General features: G+C 35.8%; 1 pseudogene; it reads left to right on the forward strand.

Annotated features, from left to right (window-relative positions):
- The first annotated feature begins 17416 nt into the window (after positions 1-17416).
- LOC134370211 (large ribosomal subunit protein mL65-like) lies at positions 17417-20540 on the forward strand (annotated as a pseudogene).
- Positions 20541-23908: the final 3368 nt, after the last annotated feature.

Consider the following 23908-nt stretch of genomic DNA (forward strand, 5'->3'; position numbering starts at 1 on the left):
AGTTCATTGAGCATCACTTTATGCCAGACACTGAGCTGCCTTTTCTGGATAGGAGAAGAAATAGATTTATGTTTATGCAGTACTATATTTACAGTGTTTTATTTAAATATAACATAGAGTTGGTAGTATTATTTAGCTTTTAGATATAAAGAAAACAAGATACTTATAAGAGTACCTGCCCAGTATCTCACAGCTAAAAATTGCACAAATTATATTTGAATGAAGTTTCTTGCACTCTAGCATTTCTACTCTATCATACTTCTTGCCAGGCAACTGAAGGCCAGAGTAAAATAGTGAAAAGAGCAAAGGACCAGACTCCCAGGTATTAGCGAAGCCTGCTTGTTAGAGCAAAAATTCAGAAAACATAACTAAGCAGACAAGCAAAATCAATCGTACCTGAATCAATAGTGTACTTAAAAACTTTATTTTGTGTATTTTAATAGACTAATTTTTGTGGTAGGTGGAATAGAAATCTTCGTGTTCATGTACAATGTCACAATTAATAATAAGCATTCAAAGGCTAAAACATGAAAAGCATTTAAGTTTTATAAGCTCAAGTCCATGTCACACGCCTGCTCCAGGGACCTTTAGTTGGCCTTACACTGGACTGGAAGTCAGATATCCTTTATGTGAGTTTTGGATTTGCTGTTGTTTTGTACTTTTTCAGCATTGCCCTCCTCAGTGAACTAGACCAGTGATTTCTCAAGTTCATGTCATGATCCCTACTTGACCAAATGAAGTGTAAAATAGAAAAGTGCATTTCTTTTAAAAACTTTTATTTTAGTGTCTTACTGATATGGTATTTTGTGGGAAAAATGTACTTCTAACTGAGGGGGATAGGTAAATGTTTTTAAAACTCTTCCTTATGTCATCAGCAAGATTGCTGCCAGATCCAAAATTACCTAGTTCTGTCTTCTAAAAATCTGACTCCCTTTTCAGAACACATTTTCCTTCTGCCTTCTACGCTATTGGCTGCCTTGTCACCACGGCTTTGCCTGCTTTCATATCACCATCCTGCCCTGCTTTTGCTTCTAAATTCCACACTCAACTACCCCCCTTTTTAGCTCTTCTTCCTGCCCCTAACTACAGAGCTTCTTGCAAGCAGTCTTTTGCTCTCAGTTGTCCTCCACTGAGAACTGTTCAAAAAATACCTCAGATTCAAAACTGAACTACTAACTACTTTCCTCTCACCTGCACCCTAAGTCACAAACCTCTATCATCATCTCCTCCCAGATTTTACAATGTCACCACAAGTTTGAATTTTTTATTCTTCACCTGAAATATGTTTTCCTCCCTCTTTAGGTTCAATTTTAAAATTATAACTTAGAGATGCTGATTTTTTTTTTTTTTTTTGTACTGAGAAGGGTCACTCAAGTGGCTCTTAGTTTTGCAAACATGAGATAAATAGACACCTGGTGGAAGAGGATAAGTGACCTTTGTTTGCTTGCTATTTTTTTTTTTTTTTTGTAAATGAAGGCTTAGCACAGTGGTTCTCAAAGTGCAGTCCCCGAACCAGCAGTGTCAGCATTACTTGGGAACTTGTTAGTATTGTAGATTTTGAGACCACACCCAGATCTACTGGTCAGAAACTCTGGTGGTGAGGTCAAGCAAACTATCTTGTAATTAGTCCTCCAGATACTTCTGGTAAATACATACTAAGGTTTGAAAATCACTGCTGTATACCCACTGGTATACAGAAATTGTTGTTGCACCAATACGCATAAGAAGCTTAGGTTGGCCTTATGGGAAAAAAATTCTGATTCCCCCGCTAGACTTTCTGAAATTCAAATTTAGAGGAGCATTACCATGGTGGAGTTTACATGAGACTTCCAAACTAAAATAACTTGGCAAAATGTTTGGGCTAGTGTTTTATGCTTAGCACAATACTAAAAAATAACAGCTTTACTGATATTTAACTCACATATGATGATATTCACCCTTTTAAAGTATATAATTCATGGTTTTTACTATATTTACAGAACTGTGCAACTTTCACCACTCTCTAAAAAGGACTCATAGGAACTGATTTGGTAAAGTATGTGACTAACGATAGAAATTTTTTCAAGCCAGAATCTCTAACCCATCAGGGGGTTTTGGAAAACAATGGCTGCACATATGCAAATAAACTGGGTTTGCAGTTCACATATGCAAATGAACTGCACATATGCAAATGAACTGACCGAGCAAGGGAGAGGCACCACTGTGGGCACTGTGGGGCTGGCAGGAAAAGAGCCTCACTTCCAGAAAACTGTTTAGGACCAGTCTTCAGCAGAAATCCCTTGTAGTAGCAAGAAGAACAATAGTGGGTTGATTACTCTTGTTTGCCAAAGACAGGTCCGATTTATAAGTGTAGTCCTGGCGTAACTATTAATAGCATGTCTCTTCATTTCCCAGTATTTGAGTTCAGATGATAAATCATATCAACACACCTTAGTTAGACTCCCTAGTTCTCTCTCTTGGAGATTCTTTCTCCCTGGTACCCTGCGCAGCAAATTGTAACTTCCTCAGTAGCGCCAAACTCCAAGCTCTGTCTCCTAAACTCAGCGAGACCATCACAGTCTATCTGTCCATGCACTGAGTCCACAGAATGGGGCTAGTTATGGGGCAATCCGGGATTCACCTCATTTTTCTCCTTTTTTCATGAATCACAATCTTTTGCTGCCTGTTGTCCAATGTCTGAAAAATTACATCAGTTATTTTGAGTATTATAGTTGTTTACATAGGGAGGGCTAGTCTGTTCACCACGACATTGTGTGTATGAAATTTCCCCATGTCATTACATATAGCAGTAGTTCATTCGTTTTCTTTGTTGTTTAGAATTCCTTGTATGAATAATAACGTATTCATTAATTTATTTTTGATGGATATTTTGATTATCACAATTTTTTTTTTAGAACTGATGGCACAATTTAACTATGAAGTTGCAAGTCTATTAAATTGATGCTTAGAAATAAAATACCTCTATTTCATTAATATTATCTTCTGTGAGAAGTTGCTAGCACAATCTCAAATATCCTTCCAACATTAATAAAGGACATGGAAGAGCTGAGATCTTTAAACTCGTTTTTAGTATTCAAAGAGTAAAAGTGAGGTTCTTAATGTTATCTAAATTAAAGTGATATTTTTTGTATGTAGAAAATTAATAAATATGCTTCTAGAGAATGTATCATAGAAATCCTAGGTTGATATTTTTAGTAATTCTTGTACTATTCAACATAGATTTTAGGATTAGAAATCAGAGCTAGTGACCAATTAAGACCAGAAGGCATAATTCTGTCAGAAAATGACTTTATGATGTTTTGGTGAGTGAGTCAAAATAATTTCAATTTATCCAATATTCACTGATTATCAACATGAACCAAGAAAGGAGTTAACAAGAAAGGGAGGAAAATACTTAGTGAAGGATGGAGCAGGCAGGGCCAGAGGGAGAAGGGGTAAGATCAGCAGTGGGCAAAAGAGCATACCAATGGGAAAGGACCAAGTTCAAGGACCAAGGAAAAGAGAAGGTTTTCTTTCTAGTATGATCCAATGCTATTATATTGCACACAAGAAAACAGACATAAGGCCAAAGTTATATAGCATAATAGGGGCAATATTGGTTCTGGAACCAAGATTGCCTGCCTCTCAATCGATTTTACTTAATGAATGTTTATTGAGTGTCCTTTATGTGTTAGGCAATGACCTAAGTGCTCAGGATACTTAGTGAACCAAACAGACACAACTTATACTCTAACATGGAAACAGACAGTAACATATAATCATAAATATGTAAATTACGTGATTTGTTAGAAGGGTGTAAGTGCTATGAAAAAAATATATACCAGAGAAGGAAAGATCATCAGTGCATTCTGGTGGGGGAGGAAGGGGATTTTGTGTGTAATTTCAAGCGTATGGTTGAAGTAATGCTCATTGAAAAGGTGACATTCAAACAAAGGCTTGAGGGAAGTGAGGAGTGAACCATGCTAGAATCGGGGAAAAGAGAATTCCAGCGGAAGAAATACCTAGTGCAGAGCCCAGAGATGAGAACATGGCTGGTGGGTTCAGAAATTTGGGAGTAGACCAGTGTGGTTGAAGGAAAGGACGTATGGGAAAAGTAATAGGAAATGGGCCTAGAAAGGAAAGAAGCCAGAACTTAAAGACTCCTGGTTGGAAGATGGTTAGGCTACTATTCTGAGAGGAGTGGGGCACTACTGCAGGAGGGCAGGTGGCAGTCTACTCAGAGGGATGTCATGGTATGACTTATGTTTTAAAAGAATTTCTCTGTGTGTTAGTCAGCTTGGGCTGCTAGACAAAATAATGTAGGCTAAGTGGCTTAAACAACAGAAATTAATTTTCTCATCATTCTGGAGGCTAAAAGTCTGAGATCACGGTGCCAGTATGGTTGGGTTCTGGTGAGGGCCCTCTTCCTGGCTTGCAGATAGCCACCTTTGCCCTATGTTCTTACCCAGCAGAGAGGAAGAGAATTCTCTGGTGTCTCGTCTTATAAGGACACTAATCTTATCCCATCAAGATCTTTCCATTATGACCTCATTTAACCTTAATTACTTCCATAAAGGCCCCATTTCAGTCACACTGGGGGTTAGGATTTCAACATATGAATTTTGGAAGGGCACAGTTCATTGTACTCTGGCTGACTTGGAAATAAAGATTTTGGAGGATTAAATTTGGAAGCAGAGAAACCAGATAGAAGACAATTTGCCAAATAGAAGGCAAGAATTGATTGTACCTTGAAGAGATAATAGCAATGGAGACATTGGGCAGTGGTCATAGATTCTGAAATGAATGCAGGTTTGAGAAAAAGTTGATTCAAGAAAAACTACAAAATTTAGGGCCTGAGCACTCTGATGAGAGGAGAAAGCCTGTGGACAAGTAATGTGTGTGTGTGTGTGTGTGTGTGTGTGTGTGTGTGTGTGTGTGTGTGTGTGTGTGTGTGTGTGTGTGTGTGTGTGTGTATTTTCTTTAACAGATCATCTTTTGGGGGAGGGGGAGCAAAAATGTGTTGAGGTTTGGGGAAAAGAATAGGAGAATTAATAAGACATGTATTTACCCATTTATATGTGTTTATTTAGTTGAAGTTCTCCAAGAAGAAAATTGATATTAGATCTTTCCTATTAAGATTTCCATTGGTCTTAAAGTATTACCATCCAAACTAGTAAACCCATGATGTTCTCCAATGGCTTTTTTGGATCCTCTCTATTTTATTCATTCAACAAACATTTATTAAATGACTACTGTATACTAGCACTGTTTATTTTACTGATACAGCAGTGAAATAAAGACCTTCATGGAGCTTACATGCTAGTGAATGAAATCATTTAACCACGTATATCAAATATACATGTGTGTTAGATGGTGACAAGAGCCAAGAAGAAAAATAAAGGAGAAAAGGAGATTTAATAGCATTGGGTATAGGGATTGAGTTGAGCAATTTTAATAGACTAATCAGAGAAGGTGTTCCTGAGTAGGTGACATCACCTTAAGGAGATGAAAGATAAAACTTGTGGATATCTGGTTGTGGGAGAAAAAAGACAAGCTACAGAATGAAAGAATATAATTGCAACCTATATTTCTGACAAATAACTAATAACTGGAATATGTAAAGAAGTACTCTCAAAATTCAACAGTAAATAAAATAAACAACCCAATTAGAAAATAGGAAAATACACGAATATCAAAGAGAATATATACAGATGGCAAATAAGCACATGAAAAGATGCTCATCATCATTAACCATATGGGAAGTAAAGATTAAAACAGAAATGAGATTTTAGTACAAACATGTCAGAATGGCTAAAATAAAAAATAGTGACAACACCAAATGCTAGTGAGTATTAAGAGTAACTGGATCACTCGATACATTGCTGGTAGGAATGTAAAATGGCATAGCCACTCTTGAAAACAATTAAGCATTATCTTAAAAACAAACAATAAAACAAACAAAAAATACGGAACTATAAATGACCAGCAATTGTACTCTTGGGACATTGACCATATTCATGATTGGACCATGAGCACATTGCCTCTGACTAGAAGCATGATGGTGCTGCAATTTGTGTGGGAAGAATCACATTCATTTTCCTAGCAACATTAATGCTTTATCCTAGGCCATGACCTCCATTGTCACACTGATTTCACATTGAGTATCTTGTTATGGAAAGCATACAGATTCACAACTCTTCTCCACTGTAAAGGGAATTGGTATTAATGGCACTCATATATTAACAAATTTTCTTTTCTATATTGTATTATTTTTCCACCCTATACTAAAAGAAACTTAAGGAAGCGCACCCAAGTCCTCTTCTTTCTCAATTTGAATCGATGCCTTTTCTCTAAGTCTAATTTCTCAATTGTCAAATAATTTCCTGGTTTAGCAGACATCCCACCCACTTGTTTTTCCTCACAAATTCATTTCTATGTTTCTAGTAGAATTTCAAGTGTTCATTCAGCTGAATATTTTAAGACGCCACGAAAGCCCTGTAAGCCACGTTCTTTTTCAATACACATTAATCCACCTATTACTATGAAGGAGAAGCATAGATTGTCAGATAGGGAATTAAATCTTTGAGAGACAGAGGATTAGAATAAATTTTATGGTTTCTTAGTCACCTAATACTGTTCATGCACATCATAATTCAGTTAGAGATAATAGAAAAGGGTTGAAAAATTTAGAATAGGAAACATTCAGCCAATATGACATTAGTATAAGAGCATATGTCTTTATGAACATTCCATTTGAATCCATTAAATAGCAATTTGGCAATTTGACACATTACTAGCTTGTGTTATCTTCAGTTAAGTAGATTTCACTCAGAAGAAAAATGAGAAAAGGGATATCACTTTGATAAAATAGAAAGTAGGATGAAGGAAACAATTGTAACTCGGTGTCTTTAAGAGCTGTTTGATCATTATTAATCACAGCATAAGTAAGTGGCAGGCTTATTCCTTGACTCTAAATCTTCTCTTACAGTCAAATATATACCCTTATTCTGAGAAAATCCTTTCCTTTAGAGCCTATGGTGCTGTTCTTACCTTCTAAAAGTTTCCTCAAAAATTTCCTACATTTCCAAAATGATACAATCTGAATGAGATAGTAATAATGTATGGAATACCACCAAGAACATAAAACCTCTCAAAATTAAATATCTCAATACTGTACCTACTCTAATTCTCAATAAATTTTATTTTTATAACAATGAAGTAACCAATGCTTATGCTAAGACATACATATATATGCTTAAATTAAGACAATTTAAAATTAAACACAAAATTGCAGGGAACTTAAAAATATATATGTTGTGGACTGAACAAAGGTGAAAACAGAACATATAAAAAGTAACGAGATGCAGCTAAAGTAGTGTTTATGGGCAAATTTATCATTTGAAACACTTATATTAAACAAACAAACAAAAAGTCTCAAAACAATAAACTCTGGGTCCATCTGAAGAAAATAGGCTCAAAGGAAGTTGTTTGTGTGATGAAAATGTTCTAAAACTTGATTGTGAGAAGCAACCAGGGACCTAGACAGGAGTTTCAGGCAGCATACACACCCCCATACCTGACTGACAGGAGACAGGAGCATACCACAACACCACTTCTGTGCGGGTGATCCATCACAGCCACTGTCACCACAAAGGCAGCTTGCCACAACAACAGCAGCCATGGCCACCATGAAGGTGACCTGCTTCCCACTCAACTGGATTGACACAAGGAGAGTCAACCAGTGGATCTCTCCAAAAGAGAAAAATTTCATTCTCCTCAAAGCCCACTCCAGAGTACTAGAAGAAGCAACTGCTATACCAATTGAAGAGATCTCGATGTAGAGATATTAGAAATATGAAAGAACAACAACAAAAAAAATTACACCACCAAAGGAATACAGTAATTGTCAAGTAAAATACCCCATAGAGCAAGAAACTCTTGAAATGACTGATAAAGAATTCTAAGTACCAGCCTTAAGGAAATTCAATGAGATAAGCAAGAATCAGTTAGACAACACAATGAAATGAGAAAAAATATCCAGCATATGAAGGAGGAAATTTACAAATAGATTAATACCTTGAAAAAGAATGTAGCAGAAATCCTGTAACTAAAGGATACAACGAAATACAAAACACAACTGAGAGCTTAACCAGCAGGTTACACCAAGCAGAAGAAACAATTTTTGATCTCAAAAATGCACTTTAAAATAACCCAGGCAGACAAAGAAAGGAAAAAGAATTTTTTTTTTAAATGAAGAAAATCTAAGAGCTGGAAGACAAACTTAAGCATACAACATCCAATTGTGGGCATTCCAGAAGGTAATGAGAAAGGAAAAGGTATTGAAAATCTATTCAATGAAATAGTAACAGAACATTTCCCAGGTATAGGGAGAGACAGTGTCCTTCAGATCCAGGAGGCCCAAAGATCCCCAACCAGACTCAATCAAAAAAGATCCTCTCTGAGACACATTATAGTCAACCTAGCAAAGCTCAAAGACAAAGAGAGAATCCTAAAGGCAGCAAGAGAAAAAGCATCAAGTCACCTACAAGGGAACCCCCATCAAACTAACAACAGACTTCTCTACAGGAATTCTACAGACCAGAAGAAAATGAGATGGGATATTCAAAATATCAAAAGAAAAAAACTGCTGGTCAAGAATATTATACCCAGCAAGGCTATCCTTCAGATATGAGGAAGAAATAGTGTATTTCCCAGACAAACAAAAACTGCAGGGTTCACCAACATGTGACCATCCCTGCAAGAATCCTCCAGGTAATCTTGCATATGAATCCAAAAAACAATAGTCACTTTCATGGATACACAAGAAAGAACAAAACCACTGGTAGAACAAAAATGCAAACAAGAAAGAGAAAGAAACTAAATCTTATCATCTCAAAAAACCAACAAACATTGAAGGCAAACAACAAAAGGAGAAGAAATGAACAAAAGATATTTAAAACATCCAAACAAAAATCAACAAAATGCCAGGAGTAAGACAATACCTCTCAAGAACAACTTTAAATGTAAATGGATTAAACTCCCCATGCGAAAGACATAGACTAAATAATTGGATTAAAAAGCTAGACCCAACTATATGTTGTCTTCAAGAGACCTACTTCACCTATAAATACACACTCAGACTAATAGTGAAGGGATGGAAAAAGATATAACACATAAACAGAAACCAAAAATGAGCAGAAGTAGCTTTTTTATATCAGATAAATTAGACTTTAAACCAAAAAAACATTAAAAAAAAGACAATGGACAAAGAAGGCTCCTATAAAATGATAAAGGGATCTATCCAGAAAGAAGATATAACAATCACAAATATATATGCACCCAACAATGGAGCACCCAGATAAATAAAGAAAACACTATTAGACCTGAAGAAAGAGATAGAACCCAATAGGATAATCGTTGGGGGTCTGAACATCCCTCTCACAGCATTGGACAGATCATCCAGGCAACAAATCAGCAGAGAAACAAAGGATTTAAACTACAGTTTTGACCAATTGGACATGGAAGACATCCACAGAACACTTCATCCAACAAATACAAACTATAAATTCTGTTCATCAGTACATGGAGCAATCTCCAGGACAGACCACATATTAGGTCACAAATCAAGTATCAACAAATTTTAAACATTGAAATAATTTCAAGTACCTTTTCAGACCACAATGAATTAAAACTAGAAAGCAATAACAGGTTTCACTCTGGAAAGTATACAAATACAGGGAAAAAACAACATGCTCCTGAATGACCAACAGGTCCAAGAAGATATTGAACAAGAAATCAAAAAATTTCTTGAAACTAAGAAAAATAAGGACACATCATACCAAAACCTGTGGGTTACAGCAAAAGCAGTACTAAGAGGGAAGTTTATAGCAATAAATGCTTAAATCAAAAGAATGGAAAGATTTCAAATAAACAACTTAACACTACATCTCAAAGAACTAGAAAAGCAAGAACACTTCAACCCCAAAATTAGTACATGGAAAGAAATAATTAGGATCAGAGAGGAACTAAATGAAATAGAGACCCAAAATATGATACAAAAGATCAATGAACAAAACATTGTTTTTTTGAGAAGATAAAAAAAATAGACAAACCCTTAGCTAGCCTAACTAAAAAAAGAAGATAGAAGACATAAATAAAAAAAATCAGAAATGAAAGTGGAGCCATTACAACTGATACAATAGAAATACGAAGAATATTTAGAGACCATTATAAACAATATAACAACAAAATTGAAAACCTGGAGAAAATGGATAAATTTCTGGACACATACAAACTACTAAAACTGAACCAACAAGACACAGATAACCTGAGCAGACCAATAAAAAGCAATGAGACTTAAGCACTAATCAGCAGTCTCCCAACAAAGAAAAGCCCAGGACTGGATGGCTTTACTGCTGAATTCTACCAAACATTTAAAGAGGAATTAATACCAATTCTCTTCAAACTATTCCAAAAAATTGAAACAGAGGCCATTCTCCCAAACTCATTCTATGAGGCCAGCATCACCCTAATACCAAAACCAGACAAAAATACAACCAAAAAATAAAACTATAGGCCAACATCTCTGATGAACATAGACACAAAAATCTTCAATAAAATATTAGCAGTCAGAATACAGCAACACATCAAAAAAATTATACACCATGATCAAGTGGTATTCATCCCAGGGATGCAAGCATGGTTCAACATACAGAAGTCAATAAATGTGAGACACCATGTCAACAAAATTGAGGACAAAAACCATATGATTATTTCAATAGATGCAGAAAAAAAAAAACATTTGACTAAATTCAACATCATTTTATTTTATTTATTTATTTATTTATTTATTTTTGTCTTTTTCATGACCGGTACTCAGCCAGTGAGTGCACCGGCCATTCCTATATAGGATCCGAACCCGCGGCGGGAGCGTCACTGCGCTCCTAGTGCCGCACTCTCCTGAGTGTGCCACGGGCTCGGCCCTCAACATCATTTTATGATAAAGACTCTCATCAAATTATCTATAGAAAGAAAATATTGTGACACAATAAAAGCCATATATGGCAAAACCACCACCAATATCATCCTGTGGGGAAAAGCTGAAAGCTTTTTCTTTAAGAACAGAAACAGGACAAGGACGCCCACTCTCAACACTCCTATTTGACATAGAATTAGAAGTACTAGCCAGGGCAATTAAGTAAGAGAAAGAAAGAAAGGGCATCCAGATTAGAAAGGACAAACTGTCCCTGTTTGCATATGACATGATCCTATATATAGAAAAACCTAAAGACTCTACCAAAAAACTCTGAGCTGATAAAAGATTTCAGTGAAGTTGCAGGACACAAAATCAACACACAAAAATCAGTTGAGCTTTTAAACTCCAATAACAACCTAGGAGAAAAAGAAATCATGAAAGTATGAACATTTACAATAGTCATCAAAAATGATAAAATACTTTGCAATAAATTTAACCAAGGGGTGTAAGATTTCTACAATGAGAACCACAAATCATTTATGAAATAAATTAAAGAGGACACAAAAAGATGGAAAGACATTCCGTATTAATGGATTGAACAATTAACATTCTAAAAATGTCCATACTGCCCAAAGCAATCTACAGATTCAATGTAATCCCTACCAAAATACCACAGACATTCTTCACAGAAATAGAAAAAAAGAATCCTAACATTCATATGGAACAACAAAAGACCCCGAATAGCCAAAGCAATCCTGAGCAAAAAAACAAAGCCTGAAGCATAATACTACCTGACTTCAAATTACACTACAAAGCTATAGTAACCAAAACAGCATTGTACTGGCATAAAAATTGACACTTGGACCAATAGAACAGAGTAGAGAACACAGAAATTGACCAACATACTTAGTAATCTTTTACAAAGGCAGCAAGAACATACATTGGGGAAAAGAGTGCTTCTTCAATAAATGGTGCTGGGAAAATTGAACATCCATATGCAAAAGAATTAAACTATATCCATACCTCTCACCATATATCAAAATTAACTCAAAATGGATTAAAGACAAATATAAGACCTGAAACTATAAAAGAAAACATAGGGGAAACACAGGAAGTAGGACTGGGCAAAGACTATGAATAAGACCCCAAAGACACAGGCAACAAAAAATGAATATCAAACAAAAATCCTCTGAACAGCAAATGAAACAATTAACACAGTGAAAATACAACCTACAGAATGGGAAAAAATATTCACAAGCTATGCATCCAACAAGTGATTAATATCCAGAATATACAAGGAACTCAAACAACTTAACAGTAAAAACACAAGTAACCCAATTAAAAAATGGGCAAAGGAGCTGAATAGGTATTTCTGGAAGGATGATATACAAATGGCCAACAGGTACTTGAAAAAATGCTCAACATCACTCAACGTCAAGTAAATGCAAATCTAAGCCATATTGAGATATCATCTCACTCCAGTTACTGGCTGTTATAAAAAAGAGAATAACAAATGCTGGTGAGGATGCAGAGAAAGGGAACCTTCCTACACTGTGGGTGGGACTGTACATTAGTGCAGCCATTATGGAAAATAGCATAGAGATTCCGCAAACAACTACAGATAGAACTGAGTGTGAACCCGAAAGAATGGAAATGATCAGGTCAAAGGGATACCTGCACTCCCATGTTTATCACAGCTCTGTTTACAAAAGCCAAGTGTAGCAAACAACCTAAATATCTATTGACAGACAACTGGATAAGGAAAATATGGTATATATACACAATGGAATACTACTCTTCCATAAAAAAGAATGAAATTCTGCCATTCACAGCAACATGGATGAACTTACAGAAAATTACGTTGTGTGAAACAAGCCAGGCACAGAAAGAGAAATACCACGTGTCCTCACTTGTAAGTGGGAGCTTAAAAAGTAAACAAACAAGTAAAAAAAAAAAAAAAAAGGAAAGAGAGATACAACAGTCACAATAATTCATTGAACTTTCGAAAGGAGAGATTGGAACTGAGGCCACCAGAGGTGGAAAAGCAGGAGAGGGAGTTCAGGTTAGCGACAAATTGGTAAAGGGCCACAAAAACTGATTAGATTGTGTAATGATAAATATGGCAATTATCCTTATTTGAGCATCACATACTGCATATAGGTATTGATATTCAACACTGTATCCCACATATATATGTACCATCAATTATGTTTCAATTTTTTAAAGAAAACTAGATTGTTTTAATTTTTGTACAAGTCTAAAAATTTGCTAAAAATCATATAATTGTACATTTAAAATTGGTGATATTTGTGATATGTAAACTATAGCCCAATAAAATTGGTTTAAAAATAAAAGAATACCAGAATTCTCTGCTAGAGGGGCACTAGAGAAACTGAGGCATCAGACATGTGAACAAGGAGTCATCTTGGATGTCTAGTCCTGCCCAGCCATCAGATGACACGACACCAGGCCCAACTGCCATGATAGCAACTATAGGAACTCTCCCAAAGAAAGATTTATCCGTTGTTTTAAGCCACTGATTTTGGTATAGATTTTAAACAGCAGTGGATAGCAGAACAAGATGTCTTAGGTTCTATGTCTCTATATTGGCCAGGTACAAAATTCTGAGTGTGTCCACACCCTCAACAATCATCTGGCAGCAAGCCTCACCCCCTCAGCATTTTTCATTCTATCTCACTTTCCTTTTCTTCCTTTTCTCTCTCTGCCTTACCTGCAGCATTATCATTGTAACAAGGTATCAGTTTCTAGAGGCAGTTCATTCTGTTACCAAGTACTTTTCCTTTTGCTTGAAGAAGAGTACTGAAAGTTTTTTAATCAATAAAAATTCTTTGTCTTTCTGAAATTTTGCTGTTTACTAAGAGCTACATGATCTGAGAATCAATAGCTCACTTGCTAAGATTCAGTACTTCTGTGCTTCAGTGCTTTTTATTTTTCTGCTTTGGTCACAGTAAGCCCATTATAGGATTCTAAGGTTCAGTTAACAATGGCCAGAGATATGTTACTTTAGCTGTTGAATCGTATTAATACATATACCAAAATATCATTATAGCCCATTTATAAATAACCATTTAAAAAGTTGCACTAGCATGAACCGTTTTTGCCAGCTACTCGGGAAATGTTAGGAAAAAGATGCCTATTGAGTATATCTGTTTGTCTTCAAAGCATTCATACGAGAAAGAACTAAGTTACCAATAGAGGCAATGTGGGAAAATCCCAGGAAAAACAAACAAAAATAAACAAAAAGCAAAAGCCAGGCATTCCAAATCAATTATACTGGATATTTTTTATAGAATAGGAGCTGGCCTAGATCACACATGGTTTGCAGAATCCCTGCCCTGGCATCATAAAGCAGAGAAAATAAGAGTAGGTTTGAAGCTGAGACAATAGCTTGGTAACAGCGCATGGTAGGATTGGGATCCACGTGGGAAAAGCAACACTGACGAAGAGCATTAAAAAAAAAAAAATTATGTACTATCATCTGTTTTTTAAAAACTGAATATTTGCTGTATTATAGAATAAAATGAAAAAGAAACTACCTATTTGAGATTGTAAACCCTTCTAATTACAGAGGTAATATCAATAAATATTAACTTGGCTCTTAAAGGAGACTTGGGATGGAATGAACAAACCTTGCTTCTTGTATCCTTTGATGTTTTATAAGACTCACAGGCCTTAAAATATTTGTATTCTAATTCAACTGCTAAATGTGTATGTATGGAGGGGTTACAAGTAAATTTTATTCTTCTGAAAAAAAAAAAAAAAACAGTGACAGAGTTGTACAAACTTCCTAAGAAGGGTTTAAATTGTTATTGCTATTATTGATTTATTTTAAGCCAGAGTATTTCCCATGCATCAGGGTTTTTAAAAATGTTTTATCTGAATAAGAACAAAATTTAACAAAAGTGATCTTATCTTTAAAGTTTAGGGAGTGGAAAGTAGAGTCGAAAAGTAATAGTAAATATAACAGAAACATTTCTTGAATTTCTTCATGCATTCTTTGCTGATTATATAGTAAACCAGAAGACTAAGAAAACCAGTTACAGACTCCCATATCCAATACAATACTTCTATTATCTAAAAGACTTTTTCCCCAAATGCTTGGAACTTCTTACATTGGAAAGGGGCCAACAGTGTCACTCAATATCACAGAGCTCGGTGCGAATGTGGCAAGCAGGTGTGAAGCTGACTGCTGGCAGTGTGAGTTGCCAGGAATGTGAACTTTCTCAGGTTTGGCCTTTGCCTGGCCTTTCCCTTGATTTTTGACATTACCCTCCTTAGAGCAGTGTAGATGGGTGGCATTATTGGAAGTACTGGCTTGCTTGCAACTACCAAATGGCTCTTAATCAGTGAGTCCACAGAAAAGACATACAAAGGGTCTTCAAAGAGCTCACTGAAAGATTTGTATTATCTTTTAATTACATTTTTTAAAGAACTTTATGAAGTACCCTCCTATAGGGAAAATATTATGATGATTCACCTTTAAAGCTTTGAATGTATAAAAATGGTTTGCAAGAATTAAAAATAATCACCCTTCTAGAATTCTCTGCTATGTGGTTAACAAAAAAAAGTCTGGATTCACATACATACTACGATTTTCTGCAGTAAAAATAGATTAACCCTAAATAGCTACATAAAGCTCCAATGCTAGAATAGCACTTTTAAGAAAAAAAAGAAAATCAGGCAACTTATTACCAAAACACTATTCCATAAAGTGTCAAATAAAAATTTCAACCTAACTTATTATGATCAAGGAAATTCTTGTGATAATTAGGGTCAAATTTATTTTAATCATCACATTTTTCTAAGCCTATTAAATTCCAAAAATAAGAATTTTTTTATTTTTACATATAAAAAATTTCTAAGAGACAGAACTAAATGTCTTGGGATTTATTAGTGTTTCTCAATCCATTCTAATCCGTAAATCACCTGTGAATGTGCTATAACTTGTTTCCTACTAATAAAATCACCTTCCCATCTGTCTCTCTACTTGGAATCTCTATAGTACATTTAAAAATATCGCCTGCTGTCTAAAGTCTATTAGATTGCTATTGGCTAGAGTGATAATGGATATTTATGACAGTGGCCCTAAGATTCCTTCCAGATCACGCAAGATAGAAAAAATTATATTCTGTTTTGTTTTAATTGTACATGTATTTTTTATTAAATAGAAAAAATGTATTATCATATATTTGTCTGCTCATTGGTATTCCATTTTTTCATCCTCATCTTATCAACATTACTTCACTAATAGTCAATGCTAATTGAAAACACATGGAATAGATCACCAGGGAAATAAAGTTAAACGCTCCACATCGGTCACACCTTTTCTTTTCTTCATCATGTCACATGGGTGATGCAAGAAGAACATCACAAAATATTTTACAGTATAAAAGTATACATAGTTATAACTTCTTTTTAGCAAAAACAAAAAAGTTTCGTTTTTCAATACCCTGAAGAATTATTGAAATAATTCCAAATCAATATTATTCTAGTTTCTAATTATAGTAGGAGAGCGAGTCAATAAAATAATTTAATACATAAAATAAGCTTAGATTTTAATTGATTTTCATGATTTCTTAAGCAGATAAGTTATTCATTTATCTTTTATCATCTCATAATGCTTTTAGTAAGCACCTACTATGCACATGTATTGCGTGGTGGCTAAAGATTAAAAAATAAAGCAGTCCCTTCTTCAAGGACCTCAGATTAGTAGGAATCTACTCATGTTGAAACTAATGGGTTTTAGTGCAGAACAAAATTTAAACACAATTCTTCAGTGGTTTTTCTATTTTCCTTATTTTATCTTATTTTTGCCAGTTAAATCCAAGTAAAAATACATTCTCCCCCTTCAAATAAATTATATCATTAAACAAATTATACATATATTAGCACAGAGAAATATATGCCATAATTTTCCCAAAGATGAGTCGTGGCCACACGTGAGGGATGCTTGCATGATTTTTAAATTAAGCATGAACGTTGAAAAACAAGCTAGTACTGTACTTTCAAAAGTAACTTTCTATCCCTGGAACTAAAACAGAAAAGACGTGGGAGATTCACAAATGAAACCACTAAATGTAGCCAAGGGCTTGAGGCTTCCGTGCACAATGTTCGTAAACGGTTTCTGGCAAAAACAGGTCGCCCCGATCCTAAAAGCAGCCTAGGTGGCAGCATCTCCTATTTAACGGTTTCATCCGTTCCAGCCAGACCAGTAGAAAACTCGCGCGCACACAGTTGTTCTTCTCATCGACCAACGCTCTGAACCACCATAGCCTTTGGAGAAACCATCTGATTGGCTGAGATATGAATTACGCAACGTCTCCCAAGCCCACTGAGAAGCGGCCTTCCCAGGCCTGGCTCTGATTCCGTTTCCCGAGTGGTCCCTACGGCAAGAGTGTGAGGACAATTTCTGAAATTGACCCTTGGGTCCGGAGACGCGGGCCAAGATGGCGGCGGCCAGGTGTGGGAGGCTTGTGCTTCGCTGTCGGGGTCTGTCCTTGGACCCAGCTGCCGAGACCGCCGCTACAGCTCCAGAAACGACCGGCCCAGATGTCGCGGCGACACGAGTCGCGCGGTTCCCCCCGATTGTGGCTTCCCTGACTGCCGACAGCAAGGCGGCGCTGGCAGGCGGCGGTGCGTGCGGCCCAGTCAGTGGACGAGAAGCTGCGAATCCTCACCAAGATGCAGTTCATGACGTACGTGGTTTGCCACAGACCTTCGCCTTGAACGACGCCCGCTGGCACCAGGGCTTCACTGAGACCGTGTTCCCGTCGGGTCTGCCGCCCCTGCCCGCGGAGCCCGGGCCCTGGAGTCCCTGCGCGCCGCCGCGTGTGACCGCCTCCTGCAGGAGCACTTCGACCTGAAGCGCCAGCGCCGCGCGCCCCTCGACCAGGAGAACGAGGCCATCGTATCGCCCTTCTTGGATCAGCTGGTGGCCGCCCTCATTGGCCTGCTTGGCCCACATAACCCGGCCCTGGCTGCCGTCGTCCTCGGTGAGCCTCGGCGTCCCCACGTCAGGACGGGGAAGGTGGAGATTGTACTGGACCACTCCGCCGCAGATTTGCCCTTTTGTCGTTTCTTTCTCTCTGCTTCGTCCCTTTTTCTAGCCCCTTCGCTTTTAGCTACTGAGTAGGGCCTAGTTTAGTAGCAGTCCCTACGTTAGAAATCAGGAGACTGGGTTCCCTTGACCACCCTGCCACACACTAACTGTTCAGCTGTACTGGAAGTCTAAGCTCCGCAGAACTCCAGTCCTTGGCTCTGCTTTGTGAATGTCCAGACAGACGGAAGAAAAGCAGCTCTTTTAGAGAGTGGGCTACAACTTGGTTGCATTTTGGCTCTTCCACCAAAAGCTATTTGACCATACGTAAATTCATGAACCTCTTATAGCTTAATATTTCTCATATCCAAGATGAGGATTTCAATAATAGTAGTTCGTCTTAGAACTGTGAAGATTAAGGTAGATATTAACTCAAATATTTAACGTTTATTCAGTATTTACTATGTGCCAGGCCCTGTTATAAGTTTTAGATGTGCCAATTAATTAATCCTCACAATAACTGTTTACAGTAAGTAGCATTGTTTTATAAATGGAAAAGAACAAAGAAAACCAAGGCATAGAAACGTTAAATGTATCTAGTCTGAGTATCTAGTCTAAGTCTAAAGTATCTTATAGGGTATAGCTGGTAGATTTGGTGGTCAAGATTCAAACTCAGCCATTCTGAGTTCCCAGTAAACAATTAGCAACTTCTATTTAACTGTTCTCAGTGCAGACATGAAAGAGAAGGTACTGACAATTTTAAAAATCAATGTTTTGACTTGTTCATTATTTTATATCTACCACCCAATGGGTGTCTTAAAATTTGTTGAATTAATGTTGTTATGACTGTAGGTGTGTGCTCAACTGAGCCTTGTAGTGTGCACTTTACTTCCCTTCCTCAGTCGGTAAGGAAGTGGTCTTGAGGGAAGCCTCATGGTCTTTGACTACTCATGATTGGTGACCTAGGAAAAGAACTTTATCGAGACCTGTTGTCCTCATATATAAAATAAGGATGATGACAACAGTGAGCACCTTTGAGAGTTATTTTGAAGACTGAATCAGTAATTCATAAGACAGTTCTGACTTTTATTAAACTTTTTATTTCTGGTATGCCTGTTTGTCTTATTTTCTTTCTGTTTATTATTCTTAAATGAGAAACCTCTTTGGTTACAGTGTTCAGCGTAATGATAGCACAAGTAGACAGTAAATGTTATATTGAAGTCATAATTAAGCTAAATCACATCACTCAGACTCTTATATCAGAAAGTAATTTTGGATATGTTTTAATTAGCACACTCATAAGTTATCTATTTCTAAGTTAGTATCTTTGGTATTCTAATAATAACTAAATGTATCAAAATAATCAGATGAGGAAATTCTGAATATCTTTTGATAGATTGTAAATGCTCAGTTCACTTTTACTGGTTGCGTGGTGAAGAAATTGTTCCTGGGGTCATCGAAAAGGTCAAGCTGATGCTTTGCGATACCAAATAAATGATAAACCACACAACCAGATTCGAATCCAGAGGTAAGGACTTATTGTGTATGTGTCTGTTGACATCTCATGTAGGAAATTTCATAGGAAGACTAGGTAATAGGCCTGTAGGATAAAATGTTTTGCGTGAGTCTCTTACCTTTCTAATTTCCTTTGAAGACATCTGATCTGAAAAGTCTTTTTTTGCTTTTTAGTCTGCTATGGAATTCCGCAAAGGTCAAATAATCATTTTAAGAGTGGTTAAGGCATCTTTTTAGGACCTTGCAGATCTTTTCTTTTTCTTTCTCTTAATATAAAAATGCTGATAATAGTTTATGGTTGTAATTTATAGTAGGGCACACTAGGTAGTCATAAATCATGTGATATTTACAGTGAAGAGCTGGGTCGTTTTACATATTTGCAGTTCCTTTGGAGAAAAACACGTATATTTCGAGTATTGTCAATACTTCCATGCCTAGATTTGTTCTGTAAAGTTTTGGTTGGTTAATATTTTAGGCTGTGAGGGACATAATTCTCTATACAACTATTCAGCTTTGCTCTTACAGTGTAAAAGCAGCCATATACAATATATAAATGAATATGTATGATTGTTCTAATAAAACTTTTTTGATAAAAACAGGTGGCTGGCTAGATCCGGCTCATTATTAGGTGATGGTATTATCAAATCATTTTGTAAAAATGCCTCATTTAAAATTTTTTTAATCTAATAAGATTGTGAGTAAAACACATACTAATGTTGCTATGAACTCAGTATATCTTTTCTTTTTCTTTTAAGTTTGTTCTGTCGGATTATTCTGTTCCTAGAGAAATCCCTGTTATGAAATGTAAATCAGGCAAACTTCCATTATTCAAACGGCAATATGAAAACACTGTATTTGTTGGTAAGTTTTTCTTTTGACATATCATGCCATAAATGTGTTCAAAGTCTCCTGTGCAAATTTAGAGCATTAATTATAAAGAAAAATTAATTCTTGATGACTGAGGCTCAGATAGTCCATGAGCAATATAATTCATAAACTCAGGTTATTGCAACATGCATGCAAATTGGAAATAAACTATTCTTTCAGGTCACCTTTTGAAATTTTGTCTTTCACTACTGAATTAGTATTTCACTTTAAAAAATTGTTATACTTATTAGACTTTGATTTATAATATAGAAAAATTGATTTGTGTTTTTTCAAAAGTAAAGTTTATAATTGGACTTGCAATAGCTGTTGACTTTTTGACTGAAGCATCCTGTTCATGCTACAAATGGTGATAACCCTCAGGAATTCAAATATTAATGAGGAGTGATGTGTGCCCTTATGCAGCTTATTCTTTTGCTGTTTTTTTTTTTTTTTCTTTCTTTCTTTATTAGTTCTTGAGGAAGATTTTGAGAGAGCTTTATACTAACTAGTTCTCCAGACCCTTCTCAGTCCCTGTAGTCTTAGGCAGTGACCTGCGGGAAACTTTGTTGAAAAGACTTTTCCCCATTCTTTAAAGTCAAGAATCTCAGCGTTTCATGAAATGTTAGTCCTCTTTTTCTTTATTTAGAAATGTAGTGTAAAAATCATTTTTTTAAAAAAATTAGGAACATGGTATATAATAATTATATTAAGTAATAAAGGAAGTTTTTAAAGTCATGAAGAGTTTGTATTCTCTGGTGGTGTGGTGTGCTCCTGTCTCCTGTCAGTCAGGGGTGGGGTGTGTGTGCTGCCTGAGGCTCCTGTCTAGGTCCCTGGCATGCTTCTCACAGTCCAGTTTTAGACCATTTTCATCACCCCAACAACTTCCATTGAGACTATTTTCTTAAGATGGACACAGAGGTTATTGTTTTGAGACTTTTTTTGTTTGTTTAATACAGGTGTTTCAAATGATAAATTTCCCCATAAACACTACTTTAGCTCCATCTCGTTACTTTTTATATGTTCTGTTTTCACCTTTGCTCAGTTCACAACATGTATATTTTTAAGTTCTCTGCAATTTTGTGTTCATTTTAAAATTGCCTTAACTTAAGCATATATATGTATGTCTTAACTTAAGCATTGGTTACTTCATTGTTATAAAAGAATAAACTTCATTGAGAATTAGAGTAGGTACAGTACTGAGATATTTAATTATGAGAGGTTTTATGTTCTTGGTGGTATTCCATGCATTATTACTGTCTCATTCAGATTGTATCATTTTGGAAATGTAGGAAAATATTTTTGAGGAAACTTTTAGAAAGTAAGAACAGCATCTGTAGGCTATGAAGGAAAGTATTTTCTCAGAATGAGCATATATATTTGACTGTAAGATAAGATTTAGAGTCAAGGAATAAGCCTGCCACTTACTTATGCTATGATTAATAATGATCAAACAGCTCTTAAAGACACCGAGTTACAATTGTTTCCTTCATCCTCGTTATTGAAGTATCATATTTAAGCCTGCTTTGATGGTGTTACTTAAATTCTTCTGTTTTAACAGAAGATGATATTTTTAATAGAAAACTTAAGATGAGCAGTAACTTACCATCTTTTCTTTAGGTAAAAAGCATCACCAACAACAGCCCAGCCTGGCTGTTTGGATTGTGTTGCCTTGACCACAGTACTACTTCATCAGGTAGCAACATTCTTTAATATTAGGTCCTATGTTTTTGATAATTGAAGTTAAATAAAACATTTACAAAAACATAAAATATTTTAGCAAAACTATTTAAACACTTTTTTGTAATCCTTGATTGAGTTATTTAGCACTTGCACAGTACATTTCTCAGTATAGAAGGAAGACACTATAAAGAAAATCAAAGACTTACTGATTTACTAGCAGATATTAAATAGATTCATGAGTGCAGTGTCTGGGTATGGCTTTTTGGACATTTATTATCACTGTACCTGGCACACAGTAAATGTCCCATAAATTGTTAAGTGAATAAGTAAACAAGTGAATAATCATGAGTAAATAATGATGAGTAAGGAGTTAGTGAATGAGTGAATGAATAACCTGTTCCTAGATTATTGCAAGGAATAAACCATGAGGTTGCTCTTTTTTATTTTTATTTTTTTTAGCAGAATTGGCAAATTTCATATTCTATCTGGGAGACAAGGATACGAGGATAGGTTTGAGGCTTTGAACCAATATCAGTTTTTGGGTGTCAGGACAGAATATGATAAAAGCCAAATTGTGTGAAATATCAGAGTCAGATTTGGGAACAGAAGCCAAAGGAAGTAAGCAGCAGAGGCAGAAAAGCTTGAGAAGATATGCTCAAGAAGTAGACATGGGGGCTAGAAAACATAATTCTGAATAAGAATGTCTTGCTCATATGTGACCTCTGTTAAAAGGCAGGGTTTAGGTCTTTCTGAAGGTATATCCATGATGATCAGTGACGTTGAGCATTTTTTTCATGTGCCTGTTGGCCATTTGCATGTCTTTTTTTGAGAAATGTCTGCTCAGGTTCTTTGTTCATTTTTTGATTGGGTTTCTTTTTGCTGTTGAGTTGTTTGAGTTCCTTATATTTTGTAGATGTGTAGTTTGCAAACATTTTCTCCCATTCTAAAGGTTGTCCCTTCACTTTGTCGATAGTGTCCTTTGCTTTATAGGTTTTTAGTTTGATGTGGTCCCATTTGTCAAATTTCACTTCAGTTGCCTATGCTTTTGTAGTCTTATTCAAGCACTGCCTACTTCAGTTTCATGTAAAGTTTTCCCTATGACTTCTTCTAGTAGGATACTCACTGTCTCCACTCTTATTCAGCATAATACTGGAAGTTCTAGACAGAGCAATAAGGCAAGAGAAAGCAATAAAAGTGTATCCAAATTGGAAAGGAGGAAGCTAAACTACACCAATTTGTGGATGACATGATCATATCAGTAGAAAACCCTAAATAACACACCAAAAAGTTATTAGAACTAATAAATGAATTTAGTAAAGGGGCAGAATACAGAATGAACACACAAAAATCAATAGCATTCCTGTATGTCAGTAATGAAATATCTGAAGAAGAAATCAAGAAAATAATTTCATTCACAATAGCTACCAAAAAAAATGAAATACCTAGAAGTAAATTTAACCAAGGAGGTGAAAGATCCCTGCAATAAAAACTATAAAACATTGGTGAAAGAAATTGAAAAAGACACAAATAAATAGGATATCCTGTGTCCATGGGTTGTAAGAATTAGTATCAGCAAAATGTCCATATTAATGAAAGCAATCAATGAATTCAGTGCAATTGCTACCAAAATACCAATGACATTCTTCACAGAAATAGAAAAAACAACCTTAAAATTTGTATGGAAACAGAAAAGACCCCATATAGCCAAAACAATCTTGAGTAAAAAGAACAAAGTTGAAAGCATCAGACTGCCTGAGTTCAAAATATGTTACAAAGCTATAGTAACCAAAACAGCATGGTACTAGCATAAAAATAAACAAATAGTCCAATGGAAC

The sequence above is a fragment of the Cynocephalus volans genome, chromosome 2 (genome assembly GCF_027409185.1).
Source record: "Cynocephalus volans isolate mCynVol1 chromosome 2, mCynVol1.pri, whole genome shotgun sequence".
Classification (NCBI taxonomy): Eukaryota; Metazoa; Chordata; class Mammalia; order Dermoptera; family Cynocephalidae; genus Cynocephalus; species Cynocephalus volans.